The following is a 24,321-nucleotide window of genomic DNA, read 5'->3' on the forward strand; positions in this document are numbered from 1 at the left end:
AAGCTGCAATGCACCCGTAATCGGGCCTTCTCCTCTGTAGCCCCGAACCTATGGAACCAACTTCCAGAGGAAATGCGGGCCCTGCGGAACCTTGAACAATTCCGCAGGGCCTGCAAAACTTTCCTCTTTCGACTGGCTTTCGCTGATGAAGGAAGTGATTGCTGATGAAGGAAGTGATTGCTAAGGATTACCGCCATCATATAAAGAACAAACAGCACTAGCACTTTTATTACTAATTAATTAATCAATTTTAAACTTATTAGAATTTTAACGTTAAATGTAACTTTGTTGTTTTGTTGTTTTTGTATAATTGAATGATGTTGTCAGCCGCCCTGAGCCTGCTTCGGCGGGGAGGGCGGGATATAAATAAAACTACCTACCTACCTACCTACCTACCTAATACAGAGTGTAATTAAAAATGCATGCCTAGAACAGGCTGCAGCAAGGCAAATTCATCTGTTGCATGGACTTCTCTGCAAGCAATCATGGCCTAGCAATGCTGCTTTCATGAAATGATGGTTATGTCCCATCTCCCAAGCAAAAGAAGTACAAGCTGGTAAGAAGGCAGACACAGAGAAAAAGGAATATGTAAGTCTGTGGTACCTTGCATAAAAGGCAGGCTGGTTCTGGTAGCAAAAATAAATTGGAATCTGTTCTCTATTGTAGAAATCTCCATTAATGGAGACTTGGGGTGTATATATCTGTCTTTCTCTAATGGACTAATTGCAGCTTCAAAGGAGTGATAAATTTTTAGACAGTGGAGAAAAATATTTTCAAAAAAAAAAAAATCCCAGCAGCTCTGCCCAGTCTTCAAAGTAGCTAGGTAAGCCTGTTATTTACTTTTAAAAACATGTTTTGAAAAGCTCAGTCCTGACGTCTGTCTGACTTAAGTTCTGCTATTTCTAATAAATGGGGATTGTATCTGTGACTTGTGAGGCTGGGAGATAAATTGAAAGGCTTACATTTTATTTTTTTAAATCCCAATGAAACTAAAAATTAATATTATGAAGCTATAGGCTCAGATTCTATGAAATCATTCCCCTGTGCTTCTCTCCAGCTGCTGTGGAGGCTTTCTTCCACTGCCTCATTCACAGTTCTCCTTAGGTAAAGGTTCCTTGCAGTGGAGGAGGTGCATGCCACAGCTGAGGAAAACCTTCCCAGTGGCCAGAGAGAGGTGTGAAGGGGAACAATGACATAAGGGAATGATGTCATAGAATTAAAGCCATAATGTCTTGCATTGATTTGAAATGAAACTCAGATAATCCAAATTGCAAAAAAACAAATACTGGCATACATACACATTACTTCCTTTTATTATTTATTTTTGTAGAAAAAGCCCATTTGCATATTAGGCCACACACCCCTGATGTCACCAGAAGTGATGCCACCTGTTCAGTAGATTACTTTCTACATATTGACACAGAACAATACAGTGCCATCAGCTGCATTTCATGGATGTGTGTTCTCACACAGCCCAATGAGAGACCTTGTTTCACCCCCCTCTTTCAAACACAGCCAGAGAGAGAGAGCCATATGCAGGGGAGCAGGCAGCGGCAGGCCCAGTTTCTCCCAGGAAGGGGCGTTTGTGGGTGGCTCCACATCTCTTGCTTTCTTCACAAGCCCGTAGGTGGTTGGAGGCAGCAGATAGGACAGAGCATAAAGTCTGAGAGTGTGTGACTGCCAAGTGCCTTCCTACTGCTGGAGACCTTTTTTTGAACTGGAGCCCTGGCCAAGTCAGCTGGAACTGCATTCCTGTGTCAAAAAAAGAAAAAGAAAAAAAAGCCCTTATTAGAAAGGTAGAAAAAGGAATACTATATAAAAATAGTTGGTCTGTATGTCTTTAATTATATCTAACATCTATGTTTGATCTAAATAAACACCTTTTTTGTAACTTCCTCAAAGTTCTTATTGTTGCAATGCACAGTAAAAGGTAACTATCTTTGTACTAAGAAAGCTGTCATGAGCCCTGAGGAAGGGGAGCTGGAAGGGTTAACAGACCAGGAAGATGGCCTTCCAGTGCCGCAGCCGAAGAAGCAACAGCTGGCTCATCAATCACTCTCCCCGGCTGTTGACAATCAGTCTCCTCCAAGCTCCCATCTCAAGAATGCGGAACCATCTTCGAAAAAGACTCTCAGAACGCAGACATGAGGTGCACCAATGCTTCTGATCTCTTAGCCCCGAATGCTAGGAGAATTTGGCCACCCAGGGAGCTGGCTGATTAAGGCTCCCATATAACTCACACCCGGGAATTGGCAACCTCGTGGAAGCAACAAGTTGATTCCCTGGCTTGCATCCAGGCTCCTTCCTGATTCCAGTTCCTGACAGATTTGAACTCCTTGGCACCCTGACCCTTTGGCTTTGGACACTGACTTCTGCTTCTGGTTTGTGGTTTGTGGAGCTTCTGAGTCCGCTTGCGGAGAGGGTGGGATATAAGTCGAACGTAATAATAATAATAATAATAATTTTGCTGTGGTGACTCGGCTCCTGTTTGATTTCCCGAACTGTGACCTTGGACCAGCTTTGGACTACTGCCTGTCTGCGCCCTGAGAACGTGACAAAAGCTTATCTTTTAAAACTCTTTTTGATTTCACACAGATATCTTGTCCACTAGAATGACATGCCATTTCTTGTGTAGCTACAGCTCTACTTTTAACAAAGGTTGCTGTTTCCAGTTTGGGACAAATAGTGTTCTAGCTGCTATATGTGTGAACTACTTCAACTCAGGGAACTGACATCCCTGCAGTAAATTGCCACTCCATCCCATTCCCACTGTCAATCAGAATTCACCACGACTCCTTACATAGTAAGTTGCACTGCCTGAGTCTGCATCAAAGTGCTTTCAGTCATAGGTAGGAAATCCATTACATTTTCTTATCCTATTATAGTAGGTTCAACACACAGAAGAGATGAGGTTGCTGTGATCATAGCTCTTTATTGAGTTCAGCATGGTAACTAGTGGCTAAGAAGACTGGCTAAACTGGGCCAATGGAGCCAACTATATATAGTCCTGGGTTCCTGCACTAGGATGCCATTGGATTGTTTGAACCAGCAGGGGGCTTCTGGTTGGAGCAGGGCAGCAGGGATTTGGATCCTACTATCCAATGTTCTAGAGTCCCCAAGCTCAGTCCTCAAGGCTCCAATGAACCAGGCAGGAATGCTGGTAAAGAAATATAAGCATGAGTCCGCATCCACAACACCTATCCAAACAATGGCAGTGAACTACACCACTACCAGATGGTCCTAGTTCACACAATAAGCGGTTTCACAATTCAACCATGTGGTGGTAAGAAATTCACCATGGAAACTGGTATCCCTCAGTGGAAAGAAACATATAGGTAGGTAGCTCTTTGTTTGACTGCTTGATTGCAAAAAAATATGGAAAAATATTCATTTATTTATTTTTGTATTTATATCCCACCCTCCCTACAATCCACAATCTGCAAACCCACCCTCCCTGCAATAAAATGACTGGTTTAAGAACATATAATATGCCTTGATCCAGTGATCTCTTTAAAGTAACACACCTCAGATACAAACCTGAAACTCTTTTTCCTGGAACATTTTCCATTTCCCTAGAGAAACTTAATCGTTTATTTATTTATTTTTATTTGATTTGATTTATATCCCGCCCTCCCTGCCGGAGCAGGCTCAGGGCGGCTTGTGCTCGGTTGACTGGGAGTGTGAATTGACTCTTTCAGTTGAAATGAATGGGAACTCTCCATGTGCAAGAAATCCATATATATTTGAGCACATACAAATTAATAAGTGAGGACAAGGAAGGCACTTTTACCCCAGGCTCTAGACTGCATGAACACAAAAGGTGGAAGATTTGTGATATTTGTGATAAAATATTTACTTACAGTAATGAATTAATTCTGACAGTGCTTGAAGATAGGGGATTTTATGTTAAAATCATTGCTGAAAAAACATTGATGTAATTCACTACTTTCAAAATCTGCCCCTAGCATGAACCATAATGTGCCTTACATACTTCTACAATTTTACAGTGGCAGATTACTAATCCTCTGGTAATTCATACACTCTACATAAATGTGTTCATAGGTTCAATGATGCAGAAAAGAGCAGCCCAAATTCCGGTCTGCATTAAAAGTCTATGGTATCTTCATCACATTATGACAGATCTTGAAACATTACTGAATCTTTTTAAAATGTTAACTGTAAGAAAATGCCATCATTCCAATCAACTAATGTTATCCAGAACTAATGTATCCAATTATAAACCATAAATATCTTTTAACTACAGAGAAATGTAGTGGAAGCTGAATTATAAAAATATAATGTGCCCCAGCTCTCTTGAGATTTAGAGAAATCCAAAGTTTTATTATGTAGTACTTTTCAAATTAGCTGCCTGATCCTAACCATTTTCATCCACAAAAAATTCAGTGGAATTTAACAGTTACTGCTCAGGGTTACTGCCAAGGCTTTTTTTGTAGAAAAAGCCTGGCAGGAACTCATTGGCATATTAGGCCCCACCCCCTGATGTCACCATTGTTTCACATAGAGATTTTTTTAAAAAAAACTTAGCAGAAACTCATTTTCATGTTAGGCCACAACCCCTGATGTCAAGCCAGTCGGAACTGTGTTTTTGTGCGTTCCTGCTCAAAAAAAGCCCTGGTTACTGCATGTATATTTCAATCACAAGGTCTATTGCTTTGTTTTTTTTTAAGACAGCATTTATAATCAGTAATTGTCATCTGGAGTTGGAGTCCATGATTTTTGTTTAAGTAAGAAATCTGCCATTCAATGAAGTATCTAAGCAGCTTCTATCCCTATCTGCATTCAGACAGTATGTATGTGGCACAGCTACTGCTTTATTGTTTCTGTAGCAAGCACACATCTGAAAAAGATACAACTTTGCTTGAATTATCACCCAAAAAATTTCAAAGTGGGACTGCATCATTGACTGACGAGAAAATTGCCTCAGTACCCAATAAACGTATCTGTCATTGACTGTGCTAGAGAAACTATGACAGAGGATGGATTGTACTCCTAACAGTTTGTTTTGTTCAATTTTTATCCCACCCTCCCTGCAAGAGGCTCAGGGCAGGTTACAAGTCATAGAATAACAGTAGAAGTTTAAATAATTAAAAACCTCATTTCAGTAAAAACACAAAAACAGATACAGTCAGGATAGAATTGGCTCAGCAGCGATGCTCAGTTTGGCTGGTACCATTGAGCCAAGCAATCCTAAGGGGGAGGGGCAAAAGCAAAAAGGGAGCAAACTAGTCATTATGACATTACTGTATTACTGATCATTATGACAATATAAGGTACATCTATTCCGAAGCAGCCCCTTTCTTGCCGCTCCTGGGTGCTGTTGTAGCCTTGCAGTGACTGCCCATAGGTGTAGGTCCCTGCACTGGCATGGAAGGGAGAAAACCAGTTTGTGTGTGCGTGTGTGTGTGTGGAGTTAGTTGGTTTCCTAAGCTATTCCAGACCAGGATTCTTCCCCCATCAATGGCAGAAAGTTATGCCACCAAAAACATGGCATAGTCCATAGGCACCCATGGGAGTAAAAAACCGAAGTGTCTCGCGCTAGTCCGGCTATACCCCAAATGCCTGGAGGAGTTCAGGATGTCAATTATGTGCACAGTAGTCACTTCCCTCCCCTGTGGTGGCCATGCCTCCTACCCAATACTCAATAATTGACCCTCTAGCCCTCCAAAAATCCTTGCCAGGACACCCTACAACTCAGGTAGGGCACACAGCATAGGACTCTGTCTCACAGCTCCCTGCTAGGTAGACTTAGAGCAAACCGCGTGGCACTTTGGTGGTGGGAAAGGTGCAGAGAGGGCACTTAGCACTACTGGGTGAGCACTCTGTGCAAACACCCATGAGGATGAGCAAAGTCTGTACTTTGTAGCTCACTGCAGAACCTTAACAAGCTACCCCATGTCCAGAAGTTTAACACAAAGGAGCAATCATGCACTGACATAAGAACATAAGAGAAGCCATGTTAGATCAGGCCAATGGCCCATCCAGTCCAACACTCTGTGTCACACAGTGGCAAAATTTTTATACACACACTGTGGCTAATAGCCACTGATGGACCACTGCTCCATATTTTTTATCTAAACTCCTCTTGAAGGTGGCTATGCTTGTGGCCGCCACTACCTTCTGTGGCTGTGAATTCCACATGTTAATCACCCTTTGGATGAAGAAGTACTTCCTTTTATCCGTTTTAACCTGTCTGCTCAGCAATTTCATCGAATGCCCACGAGTTCTTGTATTGTGCTTCCTATTATTCAGCCAGTTTTTTATCCACAAGAGGACCTGTCCTTTTACTCCATGACTCTCAAGCTTTCTAAGGAGCCTTTGATGAGGAACTTTATCAAAAGCTTTCTGGAAGTCAAAGTAAACAACATCTATCGGGTCTCCTTTGTCCACATGTTTGTTCACCCCCTCAAAGAAATGTAACAGGTTAGTGAGGCAAGATCTTCCCTTACAGAACCCATGCTGAATCTTCCTCAATAACCCGTGTTTATCAATGTGCCTACTCATTCTGTCCTTGATAATGGTTTCTACCAACTTTCCCGGTATTGAAGTCAGACTGACTGGCCTGTAATTTCCCGGATCTCCTCTGGAACCCTTTTTAAAGATGGGGGTGACACTTGCTACCTTCCAGTCCTCAGGAACGGAGGCAGATTTCAATGAAAGATTACAGATTTTTGTTAGAAGATCCACAAGTTCAACTTTGAGTTCTTTCAGAACTCTCGGATGTATGCCATCTGGACCTGGTGACTTATTAATTTTTAATTTGTCTATCAGTTGTAGGACCTCCTCTTTTGTCACCTCAATCTGACTCAGGTCTTTCAACACCCCTTCCAAAATTAGTGGTTCTGGGGCGGGCAAAAAGTTCTCATCTTCCACAGTGAAGACAAAGGCAAAACATTCATTCAGCTTCTCAGCCATTTCCCTATCCTCCTTCAGTAATCCTTTTACCCCATGGTCATCCAAGAGCCCCACTGCCTCCCTGGGTGGTTTCCTACTTCTAATATATTTGAAGAAATTTTTATTGTTGGTCTTTATGTTTTTTGCAATATGCTCCTCATAGTCCCTTTTTGCCTGCCTGAGTCTTGCATTTGATTTGCCACAGCCTGTGTTCCCTTTTACTAATCTCACTTGGACTGGTTTTCCACCGCTTAAAGGAGTCCTTCTTACCTTTTACAGATTCCATTACTTTATTTGTTAACCATGCAGGCCTTTTCTTATGCCTGTTTGTGCCTTTCCTAACTTGTGGTATGTATTTTATCTGAGCTTCTAGGATTATAGTTTTAAATAGTCTCCAAGCTTCCCCAAGGGTTTTGGCCATATTTACCTTTCCTTTCAGTTTCCTCCTCACATGCCTCCTCATCTCAGTGTATATACCCTTTTTAAAGTTAAACGTGGTTGTGGTGGTCTTTTTGGGCAACTCCCTATTTATACAAATGATGAAATCAATAACATTATGGTCACTGCTCCCAAGCGATGCAATCACTTTTACATCTCTCACCAAGTCTTGGGCATTACTTAGGACCAAATCCAGGATCGCCCCACCCCTGGTAGGTTCTGTTACCATCTGCTCCATAGCACAGTTATTGAGAGCATCAAGAAACTCTATCTCTCGACCAGAACACATATTGACCCAATCAATCTGCAGGTAGTTAAAATCACCTATTACAACACAGTTTTTATGTTTAGCCGCTATCTTTAAGCCTTCCATCATATTATAATCATCCTCTATCTTTTGATTTGGTGGGCGATAACAAATTCCCATAGTTGAATTTCCTTTTGGGCCCTCTATTTCAACCCAAAGCATTTCTAAAAGTGAATCTAATTCTCTGACCTCAGTCTTACTGGACCGTATATCCTCTCTGACATACAGAGCCACCCCACCTCCAACCCTTCCCTCCCTATCCTTCCGATATAACTTATATCCAGGAATCACCGTGTCCCACTGATTTTCCTTGTTCCACCAAGTTTCTGAAATTCCCACAATGTCTATGTTTTCTTCCAACACTAAACATTCCAATTCACCAATTTTACTTCGAACACTTCTAGCATTTGTATACAAACATCTATAATTTCCCAGGCAAGCTAGGCCCGCCACCTTCCTCCTGCCGCCTCGAAACTCTGGCAGACACCATCTGTTTGTCACCATCACAGTGGACAACTCTGGTCCGTTACCTGGTGGAAAAATAGCAGCCAACCCTTCATCTCTTTGAGACAAGTCCTCCCGAACCAGAGACATTTCATCTTCTGTCGGCTTTCCCCCAAGATTTAGTTTAAAAACTGCTCTGCCACCTTTTTGATTTTAAGCGCCAGCAGCCTGGTTCCATTCGGGGACAAGTGGAGACCGTCTCTTTTGTACAGCTCCTGCTTGTTCCAGAAAGCATCCCAGTGCCTAAGAGTGACAGGTAGGCAAGAACCTGGTACCCAAAGCTGCTCCTGCATTCCCCTCGCTTGAGACTAGATGCTACCTCCAAAACTGAAGCTCAGCAGCATTGTAGTCATGTGGCAGTGGCATGAATCACAGCCTCCCAGTTCCATGGCCTTTCACACGTGAAGGAGAAAGGTCCCTGGTATGTTTCCCAAAAGAACTGCTGGGGAAGGGAGTTTTCAGTTATACTTTGGACTGTAAGCTTATTCCCTTGCAGTAACACCCCCCCACCCCAGAACAGCTTATAAGTGGTTTGGGGGTGTTATAGAAGCCCCTCTTTTCTAAGTAAATGAGCTTCCCTGCTAACCCTTGGATTAATTATCTTCTAGGATCAGAGCCTTGTACAGAAGCTGCTGTGTGGATAGATCATTAACAGTTGCTGAGCACTTCAACACAGGACAGGTGAGTGTTGTTCGGATGACACCGTCCTCTGTCTCAAGGAGGGTTTATGCCAAAGTCCTGCCCCATGGGACAGGAATGCTTGAGCCTGCCAAGGCACCATAGACATGGCTGAACTCAACATGGCACTCGTGTCCACTTGCCATTGCTGCACATGTCTCTGTTTTGCTTTCCTGTGATGATCCAACAAAGAGTCCTCTGGGAATGGCCAGTGCTGTTCCCCCACATGCACTCTGCTCAGTCTGCTGTCCCAACCTGGAGTGGAGTGTTGCACCAAGACAGCTTCTCCACCTGCAGTTCTACCCCACTTGGAGATGTGTGTTCCAGGCTATCTGTCTCCCCCATGGCTCCATGGAATTGGAGCCTGGGTAAAGCCACAATTGTCTCTGTTTGGTTCTGAATGTTTTGTGGCCCTACCTGCTTCACTCTTTCCTCAACCCATCTATGATGGGATGTATTAAAATGAAAGAAAGGATTGCCATAAGAAACAATAGGAGAGCTTGGAGGTCCATTAGAGATAATGGGAGCCAAGAATGCCAATTACCTGCATGGGTTCATTGCAATATATTACAGCACACACAAGCTACAATAAAAATGTGGAGTGGATTTCAGATGTGGTTTTCTTGTCCAAGATAGACTGCTCTAGGACTAGAATGACAGCCTCAGAATGGAATGATGGCCCCTAGGACTACAATCAGTGGTTTGGGGGGCTGTCATTCCAGTTGCAGAACACTCATAGGACTCCATTGGGGGAAGGCAGTCAACTAATCATACCTATGGGTTGGGTGGCATGGTGGTCATTATGTCATATGTGTTCCCATACTCATTTGCATTCAGTGTTGCCCCTGATATCTTGGCTTCCCACTGGTTCTTCCTCTTGCCCATCACCCTGCTTTCCAGCTCAGGGGTGTTTCAGCACTTCCCTTGCAGGGCTCACTGGCAACCATTGCCGGATGACCATGGCACAGATGGCAAAGAGCTTGGCAACTCGCTGTGTGGCCTTGTAGCTTCCTGTATAGTGGAGGCATCTTCAGCTGGCCAAATGACTGTTCAATAACCATGAGTGTCTGACAGTGGGTTTGGTTGTGGGCAGCACAATCTGGTAGTTTGTCCTCAAGAAATGGTGCCAGCAGATATAGGAGGAAGGGCTCTCTGAGGTCACCTGACATGGGTAGAAAACAGCTGTCAGAACTCTGGGTCCCTACCCAACCCCTCTTTCCCAGGCTACTGACCCAGCAGGCATTCTTTTCCCCCTGGCCAGGTGTCCAACAGATGGTTGAGGTCAGATGCTGCAAAGATCAAGGCATCATACACACTGTCCAGAAGCTTGACCACGGGATCCATTAAGATGCCTAATTGGGAAGCCACAAGGAAGATCCACATCATCTCCTGGAACATTGCTGGGTGGAAGAGTAAAGCGAATGACTCAGATTTTTTGGACTTTTTGAAATCCTTTGATTGTGTCTTCCTTCAGGAAACATGGGCAGAAGACAGTTTTAGACTGACGGATTTTAAAGTTTTTAATCTCCCCGCTTATAGATCTCACTCTAAAGGTCGCAGTAAAGCAGGCATGGCTGCTTTGGTGAAATCCAGCTTACCATTTAAGGTGATCCTCTTGGATCCTTGCCCGCCAATTGCCCAGGCTTTATTGCTGTCCTCCCCAGCACTGACCCTAATCATGATTAATGTTTATTTAGCCCCTTCTAATGGTGAGCTGGAGTTTGATGCTGTCTGGGAGAAATTTTCTGACTATGTGATGTCTTTGTCTAGGAAATTCCATACTGCTCAGCTCATGATTTTTGGTGATTTTAATGCTCGGATAGGCAGTAACAATCAGAAATGGATCTCTCATTTTGGCTTTGAAGCGGTTGAATCCCCTCCACTACAACTATGTTTACCCCGTTGTTCTAAAGATACTTTAACCAATAAGGCGGGTCTTAGATTAATTGAATTCTGCATAGCGCACAATGTTATAATATTTAATGGTCTCTCCAAATTTCCAGCTGCAAATGACTTTACTTTTTTTTCCACAAGGGGTTGCAGTGTGATAGATTTTTGTGTGGGCTCACCCAACCTTCTGTCATCTATCGATAACTTTTACATCGATCCGCGCACAGAAAGTGACCACCTGCCCCTAACTCTATCCCTACGATTGGATCTGGAGGTTAATATGGTATCACCTTCCCAATCCATGAAGGCCCCTGAGAATGTTCTAAAAAAAATCAAGTGGTCCCCGGCCCTAGAAAGGGAGTTTTCTTCCCTCTTTGGCTCTGAAGCGCTATGCAGATTAAGGGATTCAATCATAAATTCCAATTCAGATGATTCAATCCTTTCAGGATTTTCATTATTAATTGATTATTGTAGTGCCAAAGCTAAACCGGTGATCTTGTCTAGGTCTAGTTTCTCCAGCTGGTTCGATACAGATTGTTTAGCTTGGAAACAAGAACTGAGAGCTCATTTTAAAGAGGCTTGTCACTCCAAAGACCAATCAAAAATTAAGGCCTACATTGCTTACAAGACAGCCTACCTGGAGCTTACTACATCCAAAAAGAAAGCTTTCTTTCAGAATAAATGGGACCAACTTTACCACTCGATAAAATCTAACGATAATAAGGCCTTCTGGAGAATCATTTCAGGTAATCTAAAAAACAATTCTGTTACTGACCCAAATATCTCTGAGCAAACATGGGTTGATTACTTCTCTAACATTTTTGCTGCCCCATGTGTATCCCCTCCTATCTTAGCAAACCCCTCAGTTACTGATATGCCGGTCTGGCCTCCAGTAACTCTAGAGGAAATCAGTGAGTTATTGAAGGATTTAAAAGCGGGTAAAGCACCTGGCCCTGATGGCCTTCCCGCTGAGGTATTCACAAAGTTTGCCGATTGGTGGCTCTTGCCCCTTGCAAAATTGTTCTCTTTTATCGATCTGCATGGCTCCATCCCTGACTCTTGGCTTGACTCTATAATTATCCCAATATACAAAAAGGGGGGGTTGGAGTTACCAGAAAACTTCCGCCCCATTAGTTTATTATCTATAGTGGGCAAATTGTATGCAAAACATTTAGAACTCCGATTAACTGACTGGATGCGCCTAGGCAACATCATAGGTCCTGAACAGATTGGCTTTTCCAAAGGCAAATCTGCTATGGATCACTGCTGCACTCTGGCCTTCCTTGCTGAAAAATATATGCATACCGGGTCTAAAAAATTATATGCTGCCTTCATCGATTTGAAGGGTGCTTTTGATTCAATAGATAGAGCCCAACTATGGATCAAGCTAGGTTACCTGGGAATGGACCCTCGTTTGCTGTTTCTCTTGAGGAAACTTCATTCTAATACCTTTTGCCAAGTGAAATTTTCTTCTAGCGGTGACTTGACTAGTAAAATCCCAGTGTTAAAGGGGGTAAAACAAGGTTGTGTGCTGGCCCCACACCTTTTTAATTTATTTTTAACTGACCTGGCACAATTTTTGACCCCTATCAATGGTCATCCGCCTAAACTTGCAGGCCGAGCGGTCCCCTTATTACTTTATGCCGATGACACTACCATCCTCTCTTGTACAAGAGTGGGCCTGCAAAGGTATTTGAACGCCTTTTATGACTACTGTAATTGTAATTCACTTACTATCAATTATACCAAATCTAAAGTAGTTGTCTTTTCAAATTGCTGGGGCCCACAGAGATGGTTTATTGGCAATTCAACAATCGAGCAAACAAAAAATTTTAAATACTTGGGGATCACTTTTAACCACAAGTTAAGCTGGGTTTCACATCGTAACAACACCATCAACTTGGCTAAGTGTTCAGCTGCTCAAATTAAACAGTTTTTCTTTGCAAGGGGCAACCAATTAGTTCCAGCAGCTATTAAAGTATTCAAAGCCAAAACGCTTGCCCAAATCCTCTATGGTATCCCTATATGGATCTCAGCTTTTACCAGGAAAGTGGAGGGCATTCAAGCCTCATTCTTTAGACAAATTCTTGGTTTGCCAAAATGTGTGTCCTACTTTGCTCTCTGCTCTGAAGTGGGTCAGTCTTTGGTGGAGACAAAAGCCTGGATTGCAGTGTTTAAATTCTGGCTCAAAATTCATTTTAGAACAGATCCCAACAGCCTTCTTGATTGTATGAAAAGAGACCCATATATTTCGTCCTGGACAGCAGTGCTTCTGTCTAAACTCAATCAATTGGGGTTAGAGGTAGATGATTTTTCTACCTCTGAAGAGTCATATATCTTCAGATGTATTAAACTGAGACTGTGGGAATTGGAGGAAACGAAATTACGGCCAACTCTCCCTTATACTTGCTCTCCAGCTTCCTTAGGTCTTTATGCTTTTTGTGGCCAAATGCCCAATTATCTATCAGACCTAACCACTTCAAGTCATCGCAGGGCATTTATGTTGGCCAGACTAAACGCGTTTCCCTCCAAAGTTTTACAAGGGAGATATCAGCGAGTCCCTTTAGCCGACAGACTTTGCTCCTGTGGAGCGAATACCCCTGACTCAATCCAGCATATATTGCTTGATTGTTCTTTTTACCATAACCTCCGTAAAGATTTATTTGGCAAGCTTTCTTTTTCTCCAGATTTGTCTATTCTGCCACCCTGTTATTATTTATTGAGTGATACTGAGGGGGTGGTTAGTGAGGCTGTGGCAAAATTTCTGGCTGACATCCTTAAATTTAATTCTGACCATGTTTGAATGTATCTGTAAGCTCGGTTTTATTTTGATTTTATCTCCAATGTTTAAATTTTTATATTCTGTGTATTTTTATCTGAATCTATTATGCCATTAAAGGTTTGGTATGGTATGGTATGGTACTCTTGCTGCCCCTCCTCCGGCTGCTGAGGCTGAGCAACATCAGCTGAAGGAGGGACTGCCTGAGCAGCAGACCCCTGCTCAGTGCCAGCATCTAATGGCACCTCTGCTGGGGGTGCTCCAGCAGTAGCCTCGATGAAGGGCCCAAGGTGGACCTTCTTCATCACACTATGGCCAGAGGTTGGAGTGCTGAAAGGAGGCTGTGGAGTGGCCCTATGCACAGGTGGGGGGGAAACCTCAGTCCTCTTCCTCCCCTCCTCCCCTCTAGTCTTCTCCTTAGCCTTTCCCCCAGGGCCCCTCTTCTGCTGCCTGCCACTCATGTCGCCCTTGGACAGTCTCAAACTAAATTGACAGCGGGGGTTTTAACAAACCTAACTCACACTACACTGTACCCTGAAACAACAGATAGCCTGACTACTTTTTAAAAACCATCCCACCAAAACTGGTTGTTGTTGTTTTTTGGTCCCTAACCTTTCCTTTTTAAGGGGTGGGGTAGTCTGGTAGGGTTTAGGAAAACAGGTGATTCTCCCTCTACCTGGCTACAGTTTTTAAAAAGCTACCTTGAGATGAAGGCAATCCTTGTTATAAGCACTGCTTTGCTCTTAGGTAAACTTCTCCTGACTAGATCCTGGGACAAACCAGATTTTCTTGCAAAACTAGAAATCAGGTGACCCCTATGACTAGAGACAAGCTATGGTTTACCCTATGGAAATCAAAGAATGCACTGGCTTTCAGTGGCTGCTGGAGGGAAGTGGGCTAAGAGGGAGGCACCACATGTGTCTCCATCTCTTCCCCCTCCACTGCAACCCTAGTCTCTTTAAAAGGGAGCCTGATCTGGCCTAGTCACGCTGCCTTTTTGAAGAAACCTACAATTTTTTTAAAAAAAATGCCCCTATCTAGTCTAGTTGAAAAATGCTAAAGGCCTAAACTGGATTAACTTTTTTTAAAAATTTGAAAACACACATTCCCTAAAAACACCCTTATTAGTAGGGCAGCCTATTTACTGGCCCTAGTCAAACTAAAAACACAGATGCAAAAAAACCCCTTTAAAAACAGGAAAGGGTACCAAGCTAACCCACCCCACACAGCCCACCCACCAACTCCCTCACACCAAACAAGCAACCAGAGAGAATTTAAAAACCCCAAAATTTCACTCAACAACAGAAAGAACCCAAAGAACCAACAGCCCAAAGACACAAACCAAAAAGAATCTCAAACAGCAACAGTGACCAAAAACCACTGCCCTCCACAACTAGGAAAAGGGGGCAATAGGAAGCACCCAACAGGAGCAACAAATCCAACAGAGAATCCTCTTGAAACAGTAAAAATCTTAACTTTTAACAATAAAACTTAGTCCAAACCACCCCCCCACAGAAACCAGAACAAGGAAAAAGGTACACCAGAAGAGGGAACAACAGCAGCAGCAGCAACAAATCCAACTGAAAAATCCAACAAATCCAACTCTTCAAAACTTATCTTTTAACAAAACTTAGACCAACCCCCCCCCCCCAAGAAACAGAACCAGAAGGAAAAAGGAACAACAGCAAACCAACAGCAGCAATGAATCCAATCCTCTTAAAACAATAAAAAACTTGACTTTTAAAAATAAAACTTAACCAACCCCCCCTCCCCCAACAACCCTCACCCTAACACCAAGAAATCCAGGGCACCCACAGAAATCAGGAAAAGTAAAAGAACACTGTACTTTTAAAAGTCCTTTTACTAAAGTAAGATATTAGGCACCACCACCCCACACCCCAGGTCCCCACTCCCAACAGAACCCCTTAACTGCAAATAAGGCACCCACACAAATCTGGATAAGTAAAGGGACTCTGAGTTTTAAAAAGTCCTTTTACTTATATCCTAAGTAAAAAACAAGAACCCCAAGACTTACCTTTGGATGTCTTCCAGGTCAGGCAAGAAGGCTGAGACAGAGAGCAGCAGCAGCTGAAGTCAAGGGTCAGTGCAGCACAGTCTCTCTCTCTCAGTCCAGTCACAGTCCAGCAGCAGTAAGGGAGTCCATCCAGGCAGACTCCTTAAAAAGGTCCTCTGGCCATACACAGAGCCCTTTCAAAAAATACCACTGCTCTGTGATTGACCAGAGAACAGTGTTTACTTGGATACCCAATAAAACAAAATAACAATGTTGCTTCTGGCTGGGATTAGCCCAGCCATCAGCAACACAACAGCCCTGCAAGATGCATGCATTTACAATGCATTTTGCAAATGCATGCTTTTGATTGACTTCTGGGACTCCTCTCCCCCTCCCCCTCCCTCCCTGATCCCAGGCAGGCTATGGGAGAGGCAGGAAAAGGCTGCAAGCAGCTTCCCTGAGACTGTAAAACCTCCTTTCCCACCTTTCCCATTGAATTCTGAATACCACCACAGGGGGAAATTGGATTCAGAAGTGTTTGGCATCGAATACTTCCGAATCAGGGGGTATTCGGGGTTATATTCGGTTCAGCTGAACTGAATGCACATCCCTATAGTCCAACTGCTTTACTAGCCAGTTTCATACTCCCAGATCATTTAAAGAATTCTTTCTTGTTGATCTTATGTTTTTAGCAATACATTCCACAAAAATCCATTTTTGCATCCCTGATTAAAAATTTCAAACTATCAGATGTCTTTTAGTAACCAAAGGCACTGTCAGGATTTTAGCTGTATCACAGGTCCTGCCTCTTCCCTGAAGACCAGGAGAAATAAAAACATTAAAATCATCTGAATTCTGTTATCAGTAAATAAATAAAACAAACATACAGCAACCTTTTGTGAAATGCTAATTTGAAAAATAAATTGCTTCCCATACCCTAATGTTTTCAAGCTTGAAAAACCTTCAAGGTAAAGACTTCTGTGCAAACTTCCTTCTAAGCAAGTTTGTCACCTGAGACAGCTTCGTTTTCATGCTTCATTACAAAGACTACCAAGTATTCTTCTGAACTGGCGTTCACTCAATTGTTAAAAAGTTACTTCTACAGCCATTTAAACCACCAGGCATACTAAAATCAAAAATACATTCTGAAATATTTTGTTCATACCTTTTTGAAGGCTTGGATGAGAATTTATGTTCCCTGAATATTATCTCAAAGGCTACTAACATATCTTTGAGGTCATGTGAAGTTGTTTTAGCTTCATCATTCATGTATTATTCTCAGATACTGAAAAAAGATTTTTAAAAAATCACTAGGAAATGCTGTAAGAGAGATTTGAGATAGTGTTCAAATTTTCTGGAGTACAAGAAGGATTGGCCCCATATTTGTGTTGGGAAACCTGGGATTCTGTGTAAATTAAATCGATAATTCTGCTTTTCAGTAATCGTATAAATATTTTTTTAAAAAATCAATGTCATTTTAAAATCTTATGCCACAAGAATCAGCTAATCTCTACTAAAGTTGAGCATGGGATCTTTTTGGAAAGAGGTCTCTGTACAGGGGTTTTGCATATGTTTCTGGTACATTTGATATTGTCCACTAATAGGGGAGGAAAATTTCACAGTCTTTTATGAGAATTCTACATTGACTGACAGGTAACAACATCATTACTTCAGACACTTTAATAATAGAGATTAGAAAACCAAGGTCTATCGTGCTATAATGTCAAAGTTTGTCATCATAGTGTGAACACCAGTGTGGCTAGAAAATGGTTCATTTGCTACCTTGTTTAACCTTTCCCTTCACTACTGAGATATGCATCATGAATGTCAACTGGACTGCAGTTTTAAAAATGGAAACTTGTGATTTAGAGATATGGTTTCTATTCCAACAACTGTTAACTGGCTCACTCATAACTTTTCTGGCTACAGACATACTTCAGAACTTCTAATGGTAATAGAATGTTCTTGGGGGGAAAAATTAGAAGATGTATCTCTGTGTTATGGTTCCCTATCCTTAAAATCAAGAGAAGATTCCTTCAATTCCTCTCTATTGCATGCCATAAATATTGACGGTGACTCAAAAAGGTGATTCAGCACAATCTGGGGTGGAGGTGGGTAGATGCTAAAGTGCACAGTGTGCTGACTGGCTGCCACACAAGTATATCTTGGAGACACACCAGTGCAAACTGAAGATACACCAGTGTAGTCACAGTGCTGGTGCTGAGCAGTGGCATGGCAGAGCAGTGGTTCTTAGATGGATCACTGCAGCCACCACTGTCTGTGCTGGTGAAAAAGGTGGCAGGCCCAGAGGTGTAACCTAAGCCACTCCGACCTGGGAGCACCCCTCCTCCAGCAATGATGCAACTATGTCTGAATAATCTGCAGTATAGCCACTGACATCCATGGAAATTTGAAAAACCTCCCCCATCAACTACAACTTCTCCAGTGCCTCAAGACCCACAGGAGGCTGACAAGTGTTGCCCTCAGCACACACTGGTCCCCAGTCAACCCCTGTCGCCACCCACAATGGCCAAGGTGGCACCCAGGGGTCAATATGAACCCAGGTCAGATACCAAGTTAAATAGTACAGGTGGCACCCAGGGGTCAATATGAACCCAGGTCAGATACCAAGTTAAATAGTACAGGGCATGGGACAGATCTTGCACTACAGTGGCAGCTCACAAACATTCAGGCAATGGGTGCACTATGCAGGAGCACAAGTACCCAGCAGGGCAGATGGGTGAGGGAAACAGCCTCAGAGGGCCAGTAGTCTCCAGTTGATATGCCTCCCCGCAGATGGTGCACCTTTGCCACTGTAAGGGAACACCATGTTTGTCTCCCACAGACACAGTGACCTGGAGCAGTCACTGTAGCACACCACATGACTGCAGACCCCTTTTCCAACAGTTACAGCATGGATGTCACAGCAAGGAAAATGGTAAGTTCACCACTACATGTTCTCTTTCAACAGGTTCCTATCCCACACCCAGGCAGTCAGAGCAAACAGTGACACAGCACTCATCTGATTCAGTCTGCAATTTGCTTTTGTAGTGTATGTCTTTCAATTAGCAGTTTAGTTTGTATCAGTTTGGAGTCTGTGTCTTCCTATAGTCATTTACCCACCAGAGTGAGAACCTATAAAAAAGAGAGACCTACTTAAGGGGAACAAACTAACATTACCAACCATGGCCTCCTAGAGAAGCCATTTCAAGACCCACCCACTATCAAGGCCAGCACCAGTACAGTTCAGGGATGGCCCACCCAGATTAAGAAAAAGACATTGGATTTATATCCTGCCCTCTACTTCAAATCTCAGAGTCTCAGAGCGGCTCACAATCTCCTTTAATCTTCCTCCTCCACAACAAACACCCTGTAAGGTGGGTGGGGCTGAGAGGACTCTCACAGCAGCTGTCCTTTCAAGGACAGCCTCTGCCAGAGCTATGGCTGACCCAAGGCCATTCCAGCAGCTGCAAGTGGAGGAGTGGGGAATCAAACCCGGTTCTCCCAGATAAGAGTCCGCACACTTAACCACTACACCAAACTGGCTCTCTAATGACCACCAATGTATACAATCCTGTACCAACACAAATAATTATTTACCCCCTGGGGCTGCACCACTACCTGGGCTGCCAAACTTCACGTTTGTCACGGCCCGAGTCTCTGACACGAAGCTGCGGCTGCTATCGTCCTGGCAACGAGCCAGGACCTCTCGCAGACAGCTCAGGCGAAGCACAGGGAGTGGTCGTAAAACAGTCCAGTTGATTGATAACGTAAACAGGCAGGCTGGAGGGTGAGACGGAAGCTTGGTCAGGGAAGCCGAGAGTCAGAAACCGGGGAGCCGAGCCGAAAGTCAGAAGCCGGGAAACAGAGCCGAGAGTCAGAAGCCGGGAAGCAAAGCCGAGATCAAACGATACCTAAGCCAGTCCGATAAGCAAAGCCAGAGTCCAGAATACCAGTCTATGAGTCAGGCCGGGTCAGGAATGCACAGGTTCTGTCCGAAGCAAGGGGTGCGAGACGCAGACACATCCAAGGGTGTTCGCTTGTTGCCAGCACAGTTTGGCCTGAGGCCAGGATCCCAGATATACTGCTGGCTAATTGGCTCGTTAGAACTCCGGGCTCAGATCTCTTCTAGCCCGCATGCGCGCCTCTCTACGCCTGTTCCTGAATTCCAGGCGTCTCCTCTCGCGCAGGCGGGCCCCAGGTGTTGGTGAGTCTGGGGGAGATGAGCTAGTACCTGGTGTGGCCAGATTGGTTTCAGGTGGCCCCTGCTGCTGGCTGGCTCCTTCAGGACTTACGTCCTCTGTTGCTGAAGGCATCTGCACAGCAGGGGCGGGGTCAGAAGCAGGCACCTGCTCTGAGTCAGCAGGGGCAGGCATGACACTATCCCCCCCCTCAGGCCCCCCCTCATCCAAGCCGCCTGGCTTATCTGGGTAGGCCTCATGAAACTGCCGGAGCAGGTCAGGGGTATGCAGGTGGGCAGCCGGTTCCCAGGAGCGATCCTCGGGAGGGTAGCCTTCCCAGTCCACCAGGTACTGGAGTTGACCTCGGTGCAGCCGGGAGTCTAGGATCTGGTGGACTTCAAACTCTTCCTCATCGTCCACCAGCACCGGTGGTGGAGGCGGTGGTGGAACGTCCCTGTTTGGGTCCGGCGCTGCCGCTGGTTGGAGGAGGGAGCGGTGGAATACGGGGTGTATCCGGAGGTGGGCCGGAAGGCGTAGGCGGAATGCCACGGGGTTGACTTGCGCCTCTACGGGGAAGGGCCCGATGAACCGATCGGTTAGCTTGGAGGACCGGCCAGGAGTCCGGAGGTACCGGGTCGAGAGCCAGACAGAATCTCCGACCTTGAGGGGGGCTCCGTCCTGGCGATGTCGGTCCGCGGCCAGTTTGTAAGCGTCCTTGGCGCGCTGGAGCTGGGTGCGCAGGAGGGCGTGGAGCGCGTGGAGTTCCTCAAGTCGGTCGGTGGCTGCGGGAACGTTGGCGGAGGGGCCGAGCGGAGGGAAGAATCGGGGGTGCAGTCCATAGTTGGCGGCAAACGGCGTGGTCCGCGTAGAGCTGTGGACTGCGTTGTTATACGCGAACTCTGCCAGGGGTAGCAGAGTGGCCCAGTTGTCTTGCTGATAGCTGGTATAGCAGCGCAAGTACTGCTCCAAGGTGGCGTTGGTCCGCTCGGTCTGCCCGTCGGTCTGGGGATGGTAGGCGGAAGACAGGTGTAGTTCTGTCCCCAAACCGTGCTGGAAGGCCTGCCAAAAGCGGGATGTGAATTGTGGGCCCCGATCCGAGATGACCTGTGTGGGTAACCCGTGCAGGCGGAAGACGTGGTTTAGGTACAGCTGGGCAGTCTCCGGCCCGGATGGTACTCTGGCACAGGGGACGAAGTGGGCCATTTTGGTGAACAGGTCCACCACAACGAAAATGCAGGTGTGGCCCTGGGATCGTGGCAGGTCTACGATAAAGTCCATGGACACCACGTCCCAGGGACCGGCGGGAGTCGGCAGGGGTTGCAGGAGACCGGAGGGCTTGGCCGGTACGTTCTTGGCTCGGCGGCAGACCTCGCAAGACGCCACGTAGCGACTAACGTCCGCTCGGACGCGAGGCCACCAGAAGTCCCGGGTCAACAGATGGGCGGTCTTGTGCTGCCCGAAGTGCCCAGCCGGGGGGGCATCGTGGGCCAGCCGGAGGATGCGGGATCGGAGAGGCCCGGGAGGGACGTACAACTGCTCCCGATGGTAGAGCAGCCCATCCCGGGTGGATAGTTCTCCGGCAGGGTCTTGCTGCGGTTCCTGCAGGTGTTTCTGCGCCCACGGGTCGGTGTCTTGGCTGGCCTGTATCTCGGCCACCAGGGCGGGTGCGGTCAGAGTGGCGGCAAAGACCGAGGGTGGCAGAATACTAGCCCTGGGGGCTTCGGTGGCACTAGAGGTGTTATAGTCCGGCCGGCGGGACAGAGCGTCGGCTCTCTGGTTCTGGGAGTGCGGGACGTAGGTGATGGTAAAGTCAAATCGTGAGAAGAACAGGGACCACCGGATCTGCCGCTGGTTCAGCCGGCGGGTGGTCTGCAAATGTTCCAGGTTACGATGGTCGGTGAAGACTTGGACCGGATGCCTGGCCCCCTCAAGGTGGTGGCGCCAGACCTCAAAGGCCACCTTGATAGCCAGGAGCTCTCTCTCCCAAATGGTGTAATTGCGTTCGGCAGCCGAGAGCTGCCGGGAGTAGTAGGCGCAGGGCTGCCATGGCTGGCTAGGCTCGTCCCGCTGGGAGAGCACGGCTCCGAGGGCCACATTGGAGGCGTCTGCTTCCACCATGAAGGGCAAGCTCGGGTCAGGGTACCGCAGAAGGGGACTGGAGGAAAAACTCTGCTTGAGCTGGCGGAAGGCCCGGTCGGCTTCGGGGGTCCATTGAAAGGGCTCCTTCGGTCGGAGGAGTCTGGTCAAGGGCTTGGTGAGGTCGGCGTAGCCCGCGATGAATTGCCTGTAATAATTGGCGAAGCCCAGGAGGCGCTGGATGTCCTTCCGACTTCGAGGGGCCTGCCATTGAAGGATGGCGTCGACCTTCCGCGGATCCATCTGGGTTCCCTGGGGGGAAATGATGTGCCCCAGGAACTCAACGGACTGGAGGTGGAAAGCACATTTCTCCAGCTTGGCATACAGGCGATTGGCTCGGAGTCGCTGTAGCACCTGGCGGACGTGGTGGATGTGCTCCTGTTCGGATGCAGAGTAGACCAAAATGTCATCTAAATAAATGATCAGGAACCGGTCTAGCAGGTCACGGAAAACGTCATTCATAAAATGTTGGAAGACGGCGGGGGCATTGGTGAGCCCAAAGGGCATGACCAGATGTTCGTATTGGCCATACCTGGTGCCAAAAGCGGTCTTCCACTCATCCCCGGCTTTGATACGAACCAAGTTGTAGGCCCCGCGAAGGTCGAGCTTGGTGTAGATCGTGGCCCCTTTGACGCGGTCGAGGAGCTCAGGGATCAGTGGGAGCGGGTAGCGGTTCCGAATGGTAATCTTATTGAGGGCCCGGTAGTCGTTGCAGAGTCGCAGGTCCCCGGTCTTCTTCTTAACGAACAGGACAGGTGAAGACAGGGGCGAGGTGGAGGGTCTAATGAACCCTCGGGCCAAGTTCTTGTCCAAGTACTCCCGGAGGGCAGCCAGTTCCGGGTCTGCCATGGGGTACAGGCGGCCTGCGGGTAGCGGAGCGCCGGGCACCAGGTCGATGGCGCAATCGTAGGGCCGATGTGGGGGAAGCTGGTCTGCTTCCTTCTCATTGAAGACGTCCGCGAACTCCTGGTAGGGAGTTGGGAGTGTGGTGGCGGCCCCCAGGAGGCTGGTGGTGCGTGGGGAACCGGGTTGGTTGACAGGCGGCACCTGAGTCGAGTCGGGTGGTAGCGGGGAACAGGGTGCGAGGGTACTCGAAAAACTCAGTTCACGTTGCACCCAGTCCACATGGGGGTTGTGGGCTTGCAGCCAGGACAGGCCCAAGATAACAGGGAAGCGTGGCATGCGGGCCAAATCGAAGGTCTGCTTCCCTTGGCGCTGTTGGACCCACAAAACGAGTGGTAGAGTTTCGTGGCGGACCGGCCCCGAACGCAGCAGACGACCATCCACTGCCTCGACCAGTGTAGGAGTTCCCTTTTCCCGAACGGGGACGCCATGCTCCTTGGCAAAGTGGCTGTCCATGTAGCAGCAGGCAGCCCCTGAGTCCAACATGGCATGGACGAAGATCCACCGGTCGTCGGGAAGCTGCAGGCGGATCGGGACCAGGAACGGGGTGGGTGGTGGATGGACGGAGCTAGAGGACCTCAAGGAGTGCCCCAGGCCAGGAGATCCGGCTAGACCTGGGGCTGGCCTTTTACCGAGGCAGCGGAGCTCGGGGTGCGCTTTGATTTGGCCGGGCAGGAGCTTGCAAAATGCCCGTCCCCTCCACAATACAGGCACAGGTTGTGGGTGCGCCGTCGGTTCTTCTCCTCGGGGGTCAGGCGAGGGCGGGCGCCGCCCAGCTGCATGGGTTCTACAGCCGGCGGTAAAGCTGGGGTACCTGGAACGGGAGCCGCCGGGGGGGGCCTTGTTGGAGTAGCGCCCCTCTTCTGCCTCTGGCGCCGACCTTGCAGTCGCCCATCAATGCGTAGACACAGCAGGATCAGGTCCTGGAGGGCGGCTGGGCGGTCGGTGCGTGCCAGTTCGTCCAGGACGGCATCCGAGAGGCCTTCAGTGTACTGGTCCACCAAGGCAGCTTCATTCCAGGCCAGGTCTTGAGCCAGCAGCTGGAACTCTGTGGTATACTGAGACACAGAGTTCTGGCCTTGGTGCAGAGCCCGTATCTTGCGATTAGCTGTCTCAGCACGCACAGGGTTGGCATAGGCGGCCTGGAAGTGTGCCTTGAACCGTGTGTAGTCTGCTAGCAGCGGCGAGGGCTCTAGCAGCAGAGGAGTGGCCCACTTGGCCGCTGGCCCTTTAAGCAGGCTCAGGATAAAACAGACTTTCGTTTTGTCTGTAGGGAAGTCGCCCTGCCTTATCTCCATGTATAGTTCACACTGGGCGAGGAAGGCAGGGAACTCTTCCAGGTTTCCTGCGAATTTCTCAGGAATGCTCACCGGGCAGCGAGAGCGGGGAGCGGCGGCGGCAGCCAAGGCCACGGCATTGGACGCAGTCTGCTGCTGCAGAGTAATCACCGCTTGGGTTAATTGCTGCACCTGGTCTAGGAGCCCCGGCAAGGGGTCCATGCCTTCTGCCGCTTGGTCCGTCATGAGCGTGCCTGGTGAGTTTTGCGTGCTGGCAAGCTGTCACGGCCCGAGTCTCTGAC

At 47.0% G+C, this 24,321-nt stretch overlaps 1 long non-coding RNA gene across 1 annotated transcript in view; it reads right to left on the reverse strand.

Annotated features, from left to right (window-relative positions):
• Positions 1-1,295: 1,295 nt before the first annotated feature.
• LOC132589373 (uncharacterized) overlaps positions 1,296-24,321 on the reverse strand; it is a 47,536-nt gene continuing 24,510 nt past the window's right edge. Inside the window, exon 4 of the long non-coding RNA XR_009556592.1 lies at positions 1,296-1,752. This is a non-coding gene — a long non-coding RNA (uncharacterized LOC132589373). The remainder of the gene's footprint in view (positions 1,753-24,321) is intronic.

The sequence above is a fragment of the Heteronotia binoei genome, chromosome 21, assembly GCF_032191835.1.
Source record: "Heteronotia binoei isolate CCM8104 ecotype False Entrance Well chromosome 21, APGP_CSIRO_Hbin_v1, whole genome shotgun sequence".
NCBI lineage: Eukaryota > Metazoa > Chordata > Lepidosauria > Squamata > Gekkonidae > Heteronotia > Heteronotia binoei.